This window comes from Apodemus sylvaticus, chromosome 22, assembly GCF_947179515.1.
Source record: "Apodemus sylvaticus chromosome 22, mApoSyl1.1, whole genome shotgun sequence".
Classification (NCBI taxonomy): domain Eukaryota; kingdom Metazoa; phylum Chordata; class Mammalia; order Rodentia; family Muridae; genus Apodemus; species Apodemus sylvaticus.
Window position 1 is genome coordinate 247,751 of NC_067493.1, and position 18,880 is coordinate 266,630.

The following is an 18,880-nucleotide window of genomic DNA, read 5'->3' on the forward strand; positions in this document are numbered from 1 at the left end:
TCCCCTCAGGGCTCAGAGAGCCTTGTTGAAGAGGCAGCTAATCCTAACCCTAAACTTGAGTATAAGAGCCAGACAGCATGGAAGACCACAAGGCCCTCTAAATCAACAGGATCAGCACACATGCACTCACAGAGACCAAGGCAGCATGCACCGGGCGGACTTGCATGGGTGTTCCTCAGATGGAGTCTTAGGGCTGAAAGGAGAAGTAGATTCAAGCTCCTCTTCTTAACCCAGCAGCTATCTCCAGCAGTTAGCAAAATAGATTCCCAAAGAAAATTTGGTTTTCTCTAAGGGAATCTCACTGGGGAAACAAATTATTCTTAATTATAGGGTGGATACCCAGCAGTAGACGCCAACAGAAAACAAAAGGACCTCAGCGGCACGTTGGGAGGTTCCCCATCGCATAGTGCACTGTTAGGGCTTTTTTTTTTTTTTTTTTTTTTTTTTTTTTTTTTTAATCTTACTTTTCTGATGTCTTACTTTTTGTTTTCTCTTATTTTATGTTATTGTTATCCCTTAGAACAGTGGCTCTTAACCTTTCTCATGCTGCAACTCTTTACTACAGTTCGTCAGGCTGTGGTGATCCCCCAACCATAAAATTATTTTTTGTTGCTACTTCATAACTGTAATTTTGCTACTGCTATGAATCATAATGTAAACATCTGATATTCAGGATGGTCTCAGGCAACTATGAAAGGGTCGTCAGCACCCCCTGGAGTCTCAGCCCACAGCTTGAGAACCACTGCCTTCAAAGCTTGTTTTCTAATTTTCTTTTTTTAAACATATATTTATTATTATTATTATCATTATTATTATTATATGTAAGTACATTGTAGCTGTCTTTAGACAAACCAGAAGAGGGTGTCAGATCTCATTATAGATGGTTGTAAGCCACCATGTGGTTGCTGGGATTTGAACTCAGGACCTTCGGAAGAGCAGTCAGTGCTCTAAACCACTGAGTCATCTTGAAGGGGATCCAAGTAGGAGGCAGGAAGGGAGGAACTAGAAGGAAGAGGGAGGGGAACTATCATCAAGATATGTCATGTAGAAGAAAGAAAATATTTTCAATAAAAGGAAAAGAATAGGAATTTAGGCAATAAAACCATTAAGGAAGGAAGGAAAAGGAAAGGAAAGGGAAGGAAAGGGAAGGAAAGGAGTTGGTTGTCCATGCTGTAGAATTCCTTGCCTGGATGGCTGTGCCGGGCCTTCTGAACTTCTGCAGCTTGTGTAATTGCTCTCTACATATTTTTAGGTCACCTTGCATGACTGATTCAGAGCAGGGGCTGGTGAGTATCACATACTCAGTATCACAGGCTGGCAGGGTTAGGCCTTGGCACTGTGAGAGCTAGAGAGCCTCTGCTTCCCTCCATGTTCCTGAGGGGAACCACAAACATAGTCTCTGTTTTCCTGAGAAATAAGACAGGTTGTGCTCCTCAGCTGATCAAGCCATTCATTCATAGGACATGCGAGTGACTCCTTATCTGTCTTCGTCTCAGGGCGAACTATACAACACCTGGGCTCCAGCCTCTGCTCTCAGCACACCCAGGGAGAAATGCAGAGGATGCAGTGGATGCTGGGCTCTGCCTCCTCCTTGAAGGCCAGCAGATGCCCAGAAGAAACACCTGATTGGAGTGTTGACTTCTGAGGTGTGTCAGAAGAAGGTGTGGGCTAGTCAGCTAGTGCCCCACATGGCTGCCCACTTGTTCCTGTGACCACAGGACTGGATTTTAAAAGTCACCTCATTTCAGTCTCTTTTTATCAACCCTAGATAGAACCCTCTCAGGCCATGCTTTTGGCATTTGAACTTGGTAAGAATTAGATAGTAAGAGTTTGTGGTACTTGAGGGTTTTTCTAGCCACAGCTCAGGAAGCTTTGGGGCTCTGGAATTATAAGTGGATGTATATTGGCTAATGTGACTGAAAGAGCAGTTAGTGTACAGGGGAGCCACCCTGACTGGAGTGGCCTGGGCTCCACCACTTCTGCACCTTCATTTTCTTTTCCCTTTTCTTCTTCTTCTTTTTCTTTCTTAAAGGCTGTTGCTGTCTAGAGACACCAGAAGAGGGCATCAGATCTCATTACAGATGGTTGTGAACCACCATGTGGTTGCTGGGAATTGAACTCTGGACTTCTGGAAAAACAGTCAGTGCTCCTAACTGCTGAGCCATCTCTCCAGCCCCTTCATTTTCTTGTTTGTTAAATGAAGACCTTGGAGCTGAAGCTCTTTAATCCTTCCCTTCAGGGTTCAAACTCAGGAAGTGACGTCATTGAAATGGGTCGTTCTTCTCCTACCCCAAAGGTTGTCAGCTCATGGTTTCTACTTACTTGAAAGAAGGCCTGTCCTGAGTGAAGCTTCTGCTTGGTCTTATGGGCAGGCAGGAGCAAAGGGTAGATAGTGCTTAAAAACAATCCAGAGAATGCCCCTGTCCTAGCACATCTGTACCAGCTGTGGTCTCGTGGCTGGTCCTTGCTTCTGGTCCTTGGGCTGTCCTTAATATTTCTTTATTCCTGCACACAGACGCTTGTTGTATGTTCCTACTGTGCACTGACAGGTTTCCTAAAGCAACCTTTTCTACAGTAAGGAACTTTCTGGTTGACCTGTTGTAATACAATTGATTGTGGTAACTGATCTGATTTGGGCTTTAATTTTCCCATTCCGTAATTTAGGCAAAACTGAATTGAACTGGCATCATTCTTCTTACAACCTTTGAACTATGGGTGTCCTTTGATCCTTATAAAACATGACTGGGTTGTTACTGATAGTGTGCTTTTCTGGGACACTAAATGATTGTGTATCAGCTATGTATACTATGAGAATAAAGTCTCAGGACTCATTGTTCTATCTTTAGTGAGGGGAGTTTAGATTACGAGGCCTTGAGAAGCCTTCATGTCTTGTCCTTATCCTGGTAAACTGACTCTACAAAGCCAGCGAAGGCACAATGTGCTATGGCTTTGCACAGACTCACCTGAGACCTTCCCTAGTGTCTTCCCAGGCCCAGTCATACCTTAGGCCTTTACAGCTACAGGTGGCTGAGATCGTGGAAGCTCTAGGTTCCTGGTTTAACCTCACCATCAGCTGTGACTCTGCTCTAGGTTGGTTTTGTTCTGCTGGTCTTTGGTTGTAGAAAGTGGTTTGCAGCCTGGTGAAGTTTTTTGTTTGGTTGGTTTTGGTTTTTTTAAGCCCTTTAGGCTGTCACAATATATGGTGACTTTGACTCTTGACATTTCTGGCTTATTAGTATCTCATCTAGCATTAGTTTTGAAAGTTGAATCATGGAACAAATCTCCCAGTGTCAGCAATTACCAGTTATGGCTAGCATTACTTAGTTTTCTTTCTTTTGTAATCTCTGCATGTAATTTTTAAAGGGAATTCAGATGCCAATTCATGTCATCTGTAAATATTTTGGTATTTCAGTAATAATTTTCTCTACCGTCTTCAAAGATGTATATATAGTTCAAATCAAGATGCAAATAGAAGCCATTGATTTTAATTGAATGTCCCATTGATTTTTCCAGTACAATTTTCCTGGCAGGGCTCATTGATTTATTTTGAGAAATTTATTCTTTGGCTTTCCCATAGGCTGGCATTTGCTAACTGGTTTTTCTTAGAAACTGTTGACCAGATCTAAAGCTCATCTAAGCTGATCTGAGTGGTTATCAATCATGACTATATCTTCCAGTGTGTGAGGAGTGTATGTGTGTGTGGTCTGTGCCTATGTAAGTGGCCCCTATAGATAGCCTGGGTGACAGGGCCTGCATTCATGGTGATGTGGTCCTTCCATATTTGCTACTCAGAATTGGAGGATAATGAACATACAGATACCCAGGAAAGTCTTGTACTTGGCTTAAAAAATTTCAGTTTATGATTGTGGCTTTACAGTGCCTCCTGTCATGTCTGCCTTTTGGAGGACAGTCTTCCAGATAGTATTGGACTGACTCTTGGCTTTAGGGTAGTACAAAAGTGACACACAGTCAGGAGAAACTGTACTTTGACTACTGAATGTGAACTCTTGTGGGACTTTTTGTGGAGACCCTGGCGTGCATTGTGTTGAGGTGCTAGGTGGGGTGTGCTGTGGTGGTATGGTGATTACATTTTTAACTTGAAGTATGTGTATTATATAGGGGGCTTATTTGCAGTATAACCTCAAATAAAAAGAGAATCAGAAATTATGAATTGATACTTCTGAAGTATTTTCATCCATTGAGGTTGACCCCTGTTCAGAGTGCCCCAGTTTTGGCCAGTGAGAGCTGCAAGGTAGCAATGGCTCTAAAGTTACCTTAGTCGCAGGTAAGTGGGCCTGAGGCCTGCAGATGGAGCCCACCTCAGACAGAGGCTGCAGTCCTCAAAAGAGCAATGGTGGGGTAGAATTATAAACTAGAATTTGGAACCACATTGGGAATTGAGGCTCTTGTTGACCCTGGTTGGCCATTGTGGCCTTTTCAGCTGACAAAGGACTTTTAAAAACTTGTTGTTTGTTTTGAAATATATTATAAATTCATTTGACATTTCTAATTCAAAATTAAAATTATAAATTCTTAGTTTTATATTTGTATGTGCTTCCTCTTGGAGATAGTAACTAGGTATGTTTACATGATTACTTCTTGGGTTGATAATTACATTTCATTTATACATACTACATATTAATGTTTCAAGTAGCTATCAATGTTACTGCTAACAAGTGAGTACCAAAAATAGCTGAAAATACTTTTGTCTTTATGATTTATCTCACTAGGGAGCATGGCCAGATTATTGTCTTCCAAGTTATTCAGAATGATGTCTCTGTATTTATGCTACCAACTCAACATATAATTTACTTATTTCATTCTGCTTTTGGATTTCAGACATTCACCCAGTCATTATGTTCACTGTGTGGTTCCAAAGCCAAACAAGGTGTTTTCAGAGAGCTTTCATGTACTATAGCAAACAGCCATCTTTATCGGTGGGCTCTTTATCGGTGTATGTGTGTGTTTGTGTGCACATTTTCTGCTGATGTGTACGCAGTTGGGTGTATGGTGTTAACCTATACTCACTCAAGACTTTTGTGTGATTCTCTAGGCATTGTATTTTAACAGCTGTACACATGCGCGCGCACGCACACACACACACACACACACACACACACACACAAATTAACTCTTAAGTTAGAAGGAAGTTAAACTAGAATCTAGGAAGATGTGCATAGGACACATCCATAGCTCTTTTTTTTGTAAGGGACCTGAGCCGCTCTGTCCTCTCTCCTCGAACCAATGCTGAGGTGGCTCATTGTTGTGAAGATGTTGAACCTACGCAGATGCACCTCACCAACCCAGGAACCAAGTCTACTTTGAGGCTCACTTTCTGTGTGGCACATTTCATGTATTTGGACATTTTGTTTTCTAGAAAATAATATATATTATCCTAATTTAAGTCTTTATTTCCTAATTGTATATTTCCTAAATATATAGTGGTAATATACAATATTCCTAAATATAAATATATATTTCCTAAATTTTTAAAAAAAGTATACTAACATTCATTGGCAAAGTATGCCCAATCTAGAATTGCAAGACATGCTCCTAACTCTGGATATTGTAATTGACTTAATCCTGATATTGAGTCACTGAACGTGCTACTTATTCAGTTATTTTAGAAGGGATAATTACAGTGACATCTGTCTAAATACTTTAATCATATGCCAAGATAGTTAGAAACTACATGAATATCCCTGTCTGCTTATTTCTGTTTCTGTAATTTACATGTCATCTGGTTCAGTACTCACTGGGATGATTTTAAGACCCAAAGGATAGTTGGCAACATCTGGGACATTTTTGGTTGCCCACACTCAAAGGAGGGTGGAAATTCCTGTTAAGTTCCCTATAATGCTAGGACAGCCTCTAACACAATACCACTTGTTCCCAAGTGAGGGTATGCTGACGCTGAGCAAACCTGTCAAGTTCCAGCAGGCATTTGAGGGCTTGTGTTTCTCCCTCCAGACCTACCCCTCACCCTACTTCCTTCCTGTCTTCCTTCCTCTTCCCTTTGCTGCTTTTTCAGCAAAACCAGATGTTTACAGCTAAGACTGTTCAAAGATACCGGTCATTTGAAATGGAAAGTCATGAGAAAATCAATGGTCTTCTCTGCCCAGGTTCATAAACAGAAGTATAATTATCACACGAGTTGTGCTGGTTTCTTTTGAGATAAGCCATGTATGCAAACAAGCGGTTTTGGAAAGCTAATTTCAGTTGATCCCAGCCTCACAGAAGCAGGCTAAGCTGGGTGCATACATCAGGTAAAGGGAGGCTCGCTGTGTCATCAGTGGCAGCACTGTAGGGTCTGTGGCTTTGGGCTGATTCTGAGGCATTCTCCCCTGGAATTCATTCAGAGTCGCAGTACATGTGACCTGCACTTGTGAGTGCCTGGGGAACTCTGGTTGAGGTATGCATTTTCTCTCTCTCTCTCCCTCTCTCCCCCTCCCTGTCTCCCTCTCTCCCTCTCTCTCCCTCTCCTGCTCCCCAGCTTTTACTATCAGTAAGAAGCCACATACGGGATTGTGGACCCATTTATTGGGTTACATTACCTAGGTGGTAGGCATTTCACTTGGTGAGGAAATCACCTCATATGATATTTCTTAGATCCTGTCCCCACTGTTTAGTGATTCTACTCTGTACCATTTAAACGGAGTCAGTAGTTTAATCATGTATATAAGCATGGATGGAAGGCCTGCTGGGAACAGTGGCAATTCAGTTTGGTTGCACAGATCATGTCTGGGCATGGTAGACATGAGCCGAGTGCAAGTGTCAGGTCTGATCTGTTGGCCATCCCTTGGGAGCTTGATGGCTTCCCTGTGATGTCTCCCCTGGGTGTAGGAATGACGAGGAGTGTTTGGTTCCTTTAATGGTATTTGAGAAGTTTGCTTTCCTCATCCTGTTCTATCATGTAGACAGATGACTGGAGAGAGGAGCAGACGAAGCAAATCCTACCTGGTCAGCATTTCTCTTCGACAAAAGCAGGTGCAATACGACTTATGTATGCAGAACGCCTATGTGACTAGAGAACGTGACACTCAGTTGTGTATGCAGAAGGGCCTATGTGACTAGAGAACGTGACACTCAGTTGTGTATGCAGAAGGGTCTATGTGAATAGAGAACGTGACACTCAGTTGTGTATGCAGAAGGGTCTATGTGGATAGAGAGAGAACGTGACACTCAGTTGTGTATGCAGAAGGGCCTATGTGAATAGAGAGAGAACGTGACACTCAGTTGTGTATGCAGAAGGGCCTATGTGACTAGAGAACGTGGCACTCAGTTGTGTATGCAGAAGGGCCTATGTGACTAGAGAACGTGACACTCAGTTGTGTATGCAGAAGGGCCTATGTGACTAGAGAACGTGACACTCAGTTGTGTATGCAGAAGGGCCTATGTGACTAGAGAACGTGACACTCAGTTGTGTATGCAGAAGGGCCTATGTGACTAGAGAACGTGACACTCAGTTGTGTATGCAGAAGGGTCTATGTGAATAGAGAGAGAACGTGACACTCAGTTGTGTATGCAGAAGGGCCTATGTGAATAGAGAACGTGACACGGACAAATGAAAGACCTTTTCAGGGCTTTTGGTGGACTGTGTGAGGGAAGCCAGGTAGCCATGCTTTCTTTGTGTGGCTTCTGGTGATGCCTTTAGGAGAGGGCTGTCCTAGCATGGAAGCTACAAGTCCTTGAATTTGTAAGACTGCAAGACAGACTGCTTCATTGTGATTCCCAGCAGTGAGGCAAACAGATGCCCAATCTTTCCGAGCCACAAACGGATGAGACAAAGTGTCCGCATGTCAGCCTCCTGTCTGCCTTTGTTTTTCTGTAGAAACAACATGCTCTTTCAACAAGAAGAAGCCACTTGTGAATCTGCTACTCAGAAATTTGGTGGTTTGGTGTGATTATTAATTTGTCATTGATTTTTTTTTTTGTTTCACGAGTTTCCTAAGCTGGCAGAACTTGCAGGTTTAAGCAGTGTAGCCATCTGAACAGGGCTACAGGGACAGTGGTGTTAATCTGATTCAATCTGTTTCCTAGAACACAATTAAAACAAATTCATTTATGGGTGCTTTGTCTTTTTCAGCGTCATTTGGCCTCCAGGAGAACTGTGAACACAGATGTCCTTAGGACATCAAAGGGAGTTTGAAGGGTTTATTCTCTTCTGCCTAAGGTGGATATTTTGCTGAAAAACATTTTATTTGAAAGAATAATGTATTAATAGAAGGTCCACTTTGAACTTCCTGTTCCTGGCACCAGAGGCCAAGTTCACTATTTCTTATATACAACTCTCTGATCTCTTTTTATAAAGACTTTTGTACACCAGAGTTTATTTTTTTATACACACACACACACACACACACACACACATACACATATATATATAAATAAATAAATACGATTATGGAATTGTACACTCTTTTATTTTTTTACACTTGATCTTAGCCAAAAGGCCGAGAAACGATTCTTTTATTTTTTTAAAGACAGGGTCTGACTGTGTAGCCCTGGTTGTCCTGAATTTGATCCATAAGTCCAGGTTGGTCTTGAATTCAAAGATGTGCCTGCCTCTGCCTCCTGAGTACCAAGATTAAAGGGATACACCACCATGCCCTGCTCCTTTTTCAAATAACATTTTTAATGCTATGTGAAGTACACTTCAAGTCAATAAAATGTAACTTCAAAATTTGAAGACCAATTTAGGAGAGTAAATAAAGTCTATTTCGAGGCTCCCAAGAGATCTGTCCATTTTAGTTTTAAAAATTATGTTTTCATGTATTGCCTAGATAGGAAGCCTGGAGTGAGCCCATTAACACTACAGTAATTAAGTGCTCGTGGATTAATGAATCTGGATGAGGAAACGATGGGAACACAGTGATGTTGCTCAAGCAAGGCGTGCAGCGCTAGCTACGTTTTCCTGGGCAGATTTGTTAGAGGAAAGCAAGAGCAATTAGCCTGCCTTCGGGAAGCCTCCTGCTTAGCAACCGGGACACTTTTAGGGTGGGTAGTGTACCAGCATACCAGTGCTGCCACCTGCTAACAGGCATCCTGCTACTTCTGCTCCAGTCTCTCTCATATCTCAGCCTGTGACTGCCCCTGGCCTGTCTGCTCTGCTGATATCCCACAAATGAGACTGGTCTCTCCAGCCTGAGCACCATAACATTCTTGTGCCTGAAGCATTTTTCCTTATATTTATTTTTTATTTTATTTATTTTATGTTTTTCTTTTGAAATAAGTTTATATATTAAAAAAAAAAACATTGCTGGAATACATGAGAGAATTCCTAACTATTCCCTTCCTGCTTTGTTAAATATCAGCACTTGCCCTAACAAAGCTCGTCTGGAGGGGGTGCAGGCCATGGCCATTGTGCCTCATCTTTGTCAGCTTGACAGGCGAGAGCTGATACCTCTTTTCATTAGTTTATTCTTTGAAAGTTTGTTCATGCATATAATACATTCTGGTTCCATTTACCACTCCTGCCCTTTTTAATCCCTGTATACCAATCTTCCATTTTCTCACCAAGTCTTCCTACTATCTTGTCTTTTGGGGCTTGTTCTTTTGTTTGTTTGGTTTGTTTTGTTGCTTTTGAAACAGTGTCTTGTTATGTAGCCCGGGGCCCTGAACTTGCTAAATAAACCAGGTTGGCCTTGAACTCAGAGATCTGCACACCTGTTACCCAAGTGCTCAAATTAAAGGCATATGCCACCAGCCAGACTTTTTTTTTCTTTGTTTTGTGACTCACTGAAGCATAGGTAACAATGACAGCCCCCACCTCTGCCTCCTCCTTGGGGAGTGGTTGGGGCTCCCATGAGCCCCTCTGTTATCTGTGATTGAATGTTGGTAGATCCAGTCTTGTTCAGCAGCCATGTCATGCCCAGAAAACCTCAAGGTCCTCCTTGCCATCCTCCTATGGGTGTTCTGTTGATGGCTGGACAGAGAATCTTGGTGACCCTTGACATGATGTCTCTGTTGTGAGGCTAGCCTTCTTCTCTCGGTTGTGCAGCCGTGTGTTTTGTTTCATCTGCCATTGTTTTCTTGATTTCCTCACTATATTACCATTGCAACCAACCTCAGATTGATGTAAAATATTTGGATCAAAAAACGGAATCTACTGAACACATGTCCTCTCATTTCCATAAATAGTTTCATTACTTATGTAGTACCATTAAATACATGACTTAAGTCTATGTATGGAGAATGTATGTATGTTACATGTAAATATGACACTATATTTTACCCATCTTGTAAAATTTCAATATGTCATAGTTTTGATAGACAAGAGCTTCTGAAAACAGCCTTCCGTGAACACTAAGGGCCAGCTGTACCCTGATGACCTGTGAGAAAACAAGATAATAGCAGCCTGAAGGCTACTGAGTCAGTTAGCATCGGAAAGGGAACAGATGGCTCTCTTCTGGTCCAGTCTACCAGGCTATGCACATTCACCTCTGGAAGCCATTGGTCTCTACCCGTACGCATCCTTGCGTACTTCTCCGATATTCTTAGCTGTAGAAAACCTTAAGGATACCTGGGAGAAATGTGATTAGAAACTTCAAATGGCATTTTAAAAAACAGAAGCTAAAAGCCAAGCCAGACACATTGTACAAAGGCTGTACGAATCCCTGCTGTTCCTATGCAGAGTTTGGCAGCGGGCACAAGAGGGTCTCATTTGGGAACACTGCAAGATGTTGTTAGATGTGTCTCTGCACCAGTGTTTGTGGGGCTCCTTTTTGTGATTCCTCCTCTGATACACTCTGTGACTGGAGGAGTTAGCATGGTGGCCATCTATGTGATCTGTCCCATTTTATCTACAGGTTTACACCAGGGCTGTGAACATAGTTAAAGGTCACAGACTGTGAAGTCACCTGTTTCTGTTAGCCCTGTGCAATTATCTAAGTTCTGTGCTGTGAATGGGTGTAATGAGGTGTCACATGGCTGTTAGGATTGAATGTAGTAATATATGTCCATGGTACCCCAGGCATGTCCAGTAAGTGACTGTCAGCATCAAGGTCTATTTCTTCTATTTAGACTGTGGACCCTGAGGCACATAATTCCCAAGATTGAACTCCAGTGCTAAATGGCAAGGAGAACATCTGCTTTGTCTTCAGCAGATATTTTCTAAGAAACCCAGCTCGCATCTGAAACTGGCTAGTACCAAACACTATGTATACTATGTTTTTTTTCCCTGCATGTTTGCATCATACAATAAGAGTTAACTTACAAATTATTCACAGTAAGAGATTAATAGCAGTAGCTAATAAGATAGAACCTTTATAACCTCATTCTATAATAAAACTGGTTTCTCTTGAGTCAAGACAATATTTTTACACTGTGGTTAATTGGAAGTGACTTAAACTACAGGACGTGAATCCTTGGATAATGGGCACCAGTGCACTTAGAGTTATGTATGAGAGACCCCAGTACCACAAACCAGGACATATATGTATGTGATTAACATGCAGAAGGTTGAAAATGAGCTCAGGTCTGAGAGGAAGTTCTGTCTGCCGTTGATCTGTGCTACTTGAAGTGATAGAGCCTTTTAGAGTAAAACCTTAGAGTGTTAGAACCTTCTAGAGGAAGTAAGTTAAGTTATTGGGGCATACCCTTGGAGAGGACAGGGGGACACAAACTCCAAACTCTTCCATTTTCTTTTTAGTTTTCTGATTCCATGGTGTGAGTGGCCTTGTCTCACCTCCGTTCTCGTTGTGGTGTTCTGTCCTGGATAGTTTATGTCAACTTGACACAAACTACAATTGTGAAATTTCTCAATTTCTCAATTGAGAAAATGCCTCCATAAGATCCTGCTGTGGAGCATTTTAATTAGTTACTGATGGGGAAAGGCCTGGTCCACTCTGGGTGGGTCCAGCCAGGGTGGTGCCATCCCTGGGCTTGTGGTCCTGGATTTTTTAGGCAAGTAGGCTGAGCAAGCCAGTAGACAGCACTCCAGCATGGCCTCTGAATCAGGCCTTGGCTCTAGGTCTGGACCTTGGTGGATTTCCCATCTGACTTCCTTCAGTGATGACTACAATGTGGAAGGAAGCCCAATAAACCCTTTCCTCTCCAGCTAGCTTTTGGTCATGGTGTTTCAACATAGTGATTGTAGCCCTAACTATGACATGCTGTATCATGCGAAAGCAACTCACCAAGGCCTGAGCTCTGACGGTGAACCAGAATAAACCTTTGCTTCTTTGACATTCCTTTTCTCAGATATTTTAACACAGTAACAGAAAGCAGACTTACACCATCTGCTGCTGCAGGAGTGTGGCAAATCATCTGGATTTTTGTTGTCTGTGGGTAGGAGTGATCTTCACATCAGAGTATGGAGACGGAATAGAAATTCAAGGGGGAGGGGGTTGTGTTTGTGTTCTTCAGGGGCAGGGTGGCATCCTTTTGGTGGTGTTTGAGGGACCTTGGAGAAGAGTGCCTGGAGAATAGAGCCTTGTAAATGTTCTCTTTTGCTCAGTTAAAAAAAAAAGACAGAATCAGATAAGAGACTGGAGAGCATTTTCTAACAGTTCAATCTGGCAAATTATTGAACTTCTGTTTTTCCTCCCCAAATTTCTCTTGGTGATAGTGTTGTTTTGCAGCAATAGAGCCCCTATATACATGGTATTTACTGGGCTCATTCTACGCTATTTAATGTTTACAAAAAAGCAAGACAATCCTTTCTCTTCATTCTCCATATCACATGAGAAAAGTTTACTTTCTAGCTGAGTTTTAAACTTACATGACTGATGAAGTCTCAGTCAGTATCAGTTAGCAGCCTCGTCCTTCTGCATCTGTGCACGTGAAGGTTGATAGCATCCAGTCTCTGGTATTTGTTCCATAATGCTTGTTGAATGGAAGACTAGTGTTAGCATGATGACACTTGGGAAGCCTCATTTTCACTTGTTAGGAAAGTTAGGAAAGTTTTTCTCTGAGAAGCTCTAGGAAATGTCATGGACATCTTTTGTTTTAGATGTTAGTCTCTGCAAAGGAAGATTAGATACACTTTCATGGATTTTTATCTTAAATAACCAATATTTAATATAAAATAAAGTTACTGGGGTTGTCTTCATAGGATGTTTACTGTAGTTTGTATAACACAGAGCAGTTTTAGAAGCAACCTAAAAGTTTAGTTTGTTTTTTCTAGTAGACAAATTTTCTTATAGCAAATAAAATTGAGAAGTTAGGCTGTGTGTTCCTGTAATCCACTTTGACCCCCCACTCCTGGGCTTATTTCAGAAGGGTGGGGCAGTGTCTGGGATGTGCCTTTTCTGCAGTGTTTTCGCTTGGCGGGCATGCAGTACTTTTCCCTTAATAAGTAAGACTTCTCATGTAGTTCTGCCAACAAGGTGACTAACCTGGCTTTCTACTTAAGTAGTAGCCTCCCCATGATATATACCTGCAGGCTGTACACCAGGGTTTGCTTCCAGTGTGGAACCGTTTGAGTCCTCCACATCCCATGCCTCACACAGGCCAGTCATTCTGTTCATAGTTTGAGGTGTCTCTAGTTGGCTTCTGTCTATTTCCTCTTCTTTGCCCTAGCCACTGGTGAACACTGGGACCTTTAGTCAGCAGCATGTGTTTATTCTAATTCTGTAGGTCTCAGGTAGGATTTGCTTGGGATAAAGATGGCTGCAAGTGGAATGTTGCTGCCTTTTGAATGCCTGCTTCCAGCACTCTTCTTCCTCCTTCTGTAACTCTGCTTTGCCAGTTCTAAGTTGGATGGCAAAGCAAAGGGGTAATTTAATTCATTATTGGACCCTTTCCCAAATCTGTGCCCCAGGTTTTTCTGGTTTTGATTTTGTTGGGGTTTTCTTTGTTTCTTTGTTTTTTGTTTTTTGGCTTTTTTTGTTGTTTTTTGTTTTTTGGCTTTGCTCGAATATTTTCTTGTGAGACTAATTTCAAGGATATACTTCATAAGGTTGATGAATAAAATTATGAATTCAGAGAGAGTTCAAAATCTATTCTTGACTGTTTCTCCAGCACACCACGTTGCTGTGTGGAGTTGACATTGATCATTTCAGAATGTGTAAATAAATGTATGGATTCACATGGGATGAGGATTATCTGGATGGCCAAGGATGGGATTTGGTCCTGTGCCAGATGGATTTTGACAAGCCTGTTGGTCCTTTGTGTCTGCTAAAAGGCTCACCATGTTGATCTCTGTGTTCTTGTCTGATTTCCATTTCAAAAGTGCTGACACAGCTAATCTGGGTATTTATGCCTATTACCACTTGAAACTCAGAGGATGTCTCTTTGGGGATATTCACACAGAAATGGCTTAATTGGATTTCAGCCCAGACACAGTATCTGAATGGTTCTTTATGAACCATTAATTGGGCTACTGCCATAGGAAATCCTCCCCCACCCCATGCTCCCCTCTCTTTCTCTCTCTCTCTCTCTCTCTCTCTCTCTCTCTCTCTCTCTCTCTCTCTCTCTCACACACACACACACACACACACACACACTCACACACACACGGAGGGAGAGAGGAACAGAGAGAGAGAGACATAGACGTGCTATGATTCCATCCTTTTCAGTGGCTTGTTGCTAATTTCTATAATAAATGAAATATTCTAGGATGTGGGAGCTCATCTGTGTAGGGAAACTGCGGCCAAACAATTGCTGTGCATTTGACACCACTCTGAGCTGCAGAGTGAATTCCAGGCATACTAGAGAACTATAAATAGGCCAGCATCTATTTGTTGTGCATATCTTAATCCCAGCATCAGAAGGCAGGTAGATCTGAGTTTGGGATTAGCTTAGTACATAGTGAATTCCAGGACAGCCATAAGCACTTAGTGAGACCATGTCTCAAAGTGGGAAGAGAGATGAAGAGAATGAGAACCTTGTTCAAGAGTATAGTCTGTATGGGACTGAACCTTTGAAAGAAAAAGATTTAGGGCCTGAAGTGACACTACCATTTGGATATTAACAGTGGATGTAATTGAGAAATGGTAGTTCTCTGTGTATAGTGACTCATGCTTGTAAGGCCCAGCAGCACTGGAGTGGTTGATGTAGGACTGAGTTTGAAGTCAGCCTAAGCCATATAGTAAGTTCTGGGATAGCCTGGACTAAAGTAAGACCCTGTCTCCAAAGCAAACACAACAAGAACAGGCAGACAACAAACAATATCCCCCCTCCCAAACAGCACCCCCCCAAAAAAACCCCAAACAACAGCACTCCCCCTTAAAAACAAAACCAAAAACCTGAAAGTTTATTAACTGGTGAGCATGCTGTGAGTTTCTGTCTGGATCCACGTGGGCAGGCGGAGTTAGTTCTCTTCATGGTGACTTTTCCTCCCTGGACAGTTGTGTAAATGTTACGCATTTGTGGTCTATGAATTTTTAATGGGAATTGAAGGTGATCTTCCAGAAGAGCCTCTTGGAATTTGTGCCTCAACAATGTGGGTTTGGTTGGACAGTGATGTTGGGAACTGAAGGCAGAGTTGTTTCCAAGAGAGAGAAAACACTGCAGACACTGAGAGGTTTGGTGTGGAAAAGAGAATGTGGGCCCTCATGCTCGGCCAATATCCGGAATATTTTAAAACAGCTAAATATAAGCACAATGTATTAACTTTTAATTCAGTTATAATAATTAGAAACCTCCATGTTAAATTTTTATACCCATTAGCCTTTTAAAACTTCATTTAAATTAGAGCTACGGAACTTATTTTTACTAAAGTTACCTGTTGGCACAAATCCCTGTCCAGACTTCCTGGGCAGCCAGCTTCCTGCTGTTCTGTGCACTGAGACTGCAGTGCTTGGCTTCCTGCACCTGGGACTTTCACTAGGCATGAAGCCCTCCAAGGTACCCACGTGGAGATAGCCCTCCCTTTGCCCGGCTAAGTGATGTTACAGTGTGCACCTACCTCATGCCTCACTGTACACTCATGTCTCAGTGGACACCATTTTCTTATTTTTATTAGTCTTGAGGTTTTTAAAGGTTCTATTTCTACTTGGTAGTGCAAACTTGAAGGCAAGCTTTTGACACAGAGGCCTGATCTAGACCATAGCAGCTCACATAGCAGTGTGATGTAGGAAAAGGGTAGAGGCCTAGCAGCACTTCCTAGCCCCTTTACCTGGAGGCTCGGGGCCTTACTCCCGAGTTAATGAGGCTCCAGGTCCTGACCAGCATAGGGCTCTGGATCTCTCCATCCTGGGGTGCACAGATGTGTGGCTGGCGGGTTTCACAGGCTCACTGTTTGCCTGGCTAAATTAATACATGCTCTCAAATAACATGCAGGTGCATGTACTGAAAAGGTTTGTGAGGTTTCTGGTTTAACTGTAGGCTATAGGGAAACTCTTGGGTTTATATAAGACAATACAATATTCCCTGTGTGGAAAAAAAAAAGTATTTGATTTTTCATTCATAGAAAAGCCGCAGAGAATGCAAGGCACAGTGGTGTACCTCTAACCCTTGAACTAGGGTGTCCGAATCAGGGTCGTGAGTTTGGGGCCAGTCTTTATTGCATAGTGAGCTCAAGGCAAACCTGAGCCATTTGGGGAGGCTGTCTTTTAAGAATAAGAGGAAAGGGAAGGCAGTAATTTTGCAGCGTACAGATAATTCCAGCATATAATTTGGTATAAACGGTCTTGTGTTTCTTAGTAAGGTCATTTGGAGACATAAAATTCTGCTTTTCTAAGGTAGTGTGCATTTTCTGTAGGCATCTCCCTCATTCATGGAATCACTCTCTAGTTCTCCAGCCTCTGCAGAGGCTCATTGGCCCCTTGGTATGGCTAAAAACAGAAAAAACCTGACTTTGTCGATGTTTCAGGTATTTGTAATTTTTAGCTTTTGACCTCATGTGCCTTTACCCAGCCAGAAAAATATACACACTTACTTTTTTCTCGAAGGACTCTAATCCAAGAGGGAGGAAAGAACAGAGATTTGGCCCACAGGGAAGTCTTCAATAAGGGTAGAGGGGCAGGGCTAGGGTAGGGCTAGGGAAGGGTGGATTGCTCCCACTTGCTAAAGCACCAAATAAACAGGCAATTCTCTATGTCTAGCTCTGGGAGCCAAGCGTTTTCCCTCGAGATAATCTCTCCCATCTAAGAGGTCTTTAGGCATAACTACTAACCTACTAGAATGTCAGGGATTTGTCACTGTGTGGAAAACACCAGCCTGAATCTATGGGTGCAGAATGCCATACCTCTGTAGGATGGACAGCTTAGAGACCGTAGCGCCATCATTTCAATGAAATAGAGTTAAAGTAGCCTTAGGAGGTAGATTAGAAATTGTAGTTTGTACTTTGTAAACATGACTTGCACCCTTATTGTAATGAATTAGCTATAAAAGCACTGTTACACACATTGCAGGTGGGAAATTTATATTAAAGAACTAATAGTCACTTTGATGTGCTAATAGAGTTGTACGTGGTTGTCTTGTGGTGTGCCGAGTTGTCTAGGCCAATGAGGTTGTACGTGTGTCTGGCTTTACTCTCACCTGGAGAGGGCTGTATATGAGCCTGTGATTGCTGAGTCTGGGTGACAGTGCATACGTGGTGGACATATATTGTGTCTACTGATGCATGTGTTTAAACATGGTTGTGATATGGCAGTGTTGGAGGATGACACCAATACTTACATTACAGTTCATAACAGTAGCAAAATTATACTTATGGAGTAGCAACAAGATTTAATAGTTGGGGTTACCACAACATGAGGAACTGTTTTAAAGGGCTGTAGCATTAGGAAAGGTGAGAACTACTGGTTTCCAAGAAGGAAGTTAGGTCCCCTTGCCTGATATCTGGAAGGGATATTGGAACCCAGGCTGCTTTCTCTCTCTTTCACTTTCTATCCGCTGTGAGGTTAGCAAACATTGTTATATCATGTATTCCTTCCATGGTGTTCTGTCTTGCCATAGGCCCCAAAACAATGGAGCCAGCCTCCTATGGACAAAATGCTCTAAAATGCTGAGCCATAATAAATCATTCCTCTATCTAAGTCAATTATTTTCCTTGGGTATTTTGTTATAGCAATAGAAAGCTGACTTACACACTCCCCAAGTGAATTAATGCTTTGTAAAAGCAGTCATTCATGTATGCCCTCGAAAATTGTTAGATCCAGTAGCCGTACAAGTATTCTTTAGAAAGCCTGAGGTGAGACAAGTTCTCTATTAATTAAAATCTTTAAAAATCTAACTTTCTTCTAGCACAAATCTGGAACTTAGAAATGTAGAGGTGGTTGGTAGGGTCATGGCCAAAGTCACATAGGTAATAAAGACTATGGTTTCAGCAGGAGAAATAAGAACTTGAGTTTAGATACCAGCACTTTGTTTTATCTTACAGTAAACACCTACAGAAAGACATTAAGTATTCTCATTGTATTTGCTTGTAGGTTTTTCCTTATAATAATTCAAATTGTTAAAACCATCCGACTCTTGAGATAGAGAATGCATACAGAGGGATTCATTTTTAAATCAAAATTTATGGACTTGCCTTGTAACATTTCACGATAGTCCTGCTTGAATTATCACTTCCTATTTGAGTAAAATAGAATTAATTTTTCTGTGAGGCTTTTAACATTTTGAGGACATAATCATCCTAGGAATGAATTAATAGATCTCCTCCAATCGAACTGTCAGGACAGATCCCCTCTGGGCTTGAAATGATTAAAGATGCCAGTGAACTCTCTTGGGAATCTGCAGAGCACACCAGAATCCTCTTGAAAATGCCAGAGGAAACGACAAGTGTTTGCCCAAGTATGTGCACAGCGAATGCACTGCCAGTTCCACAAGCAGGACGGAGGATGGGCACCTGTGTTAGCTGCTTGCCTATTAACTACCATGTAAATTTGAGTGCTCGTCTCAGATTCCCTGGTATAGACAGGGGATGCTTTGAGCCTTCGTGCTGGGGACTCAGTGGATGATACCTGGACAAATGGCAGTGCAAGAGCCTGTC

At 42.1% G+C, this 18,880-nt stretch overlaps 2 protein-coding genes across 7 annotated transcripts in view; one reads left to right on the plus strand and one right to left on the minus strand.

Annotated features, from left to right (window-relative positions):
- Positions 1 to 18,880, minus strand: part of LOC127673362 (zinc finger protein 431-like) — a 273,064-nt gene that overhangs the window by 176,338 nt on the left and 77,846 nt on the right. The window lies entirely within an intron of this gene.
- Positions 1 to 18,880, plus strand: part of LOC127673181 (uncharacterized) — a 108,619-nt gene that overhangs the window by 40,550 nt on the left and 49,189 nt on the right. The gene's annotated exons all lie outside the window — the stretch shown is intronic.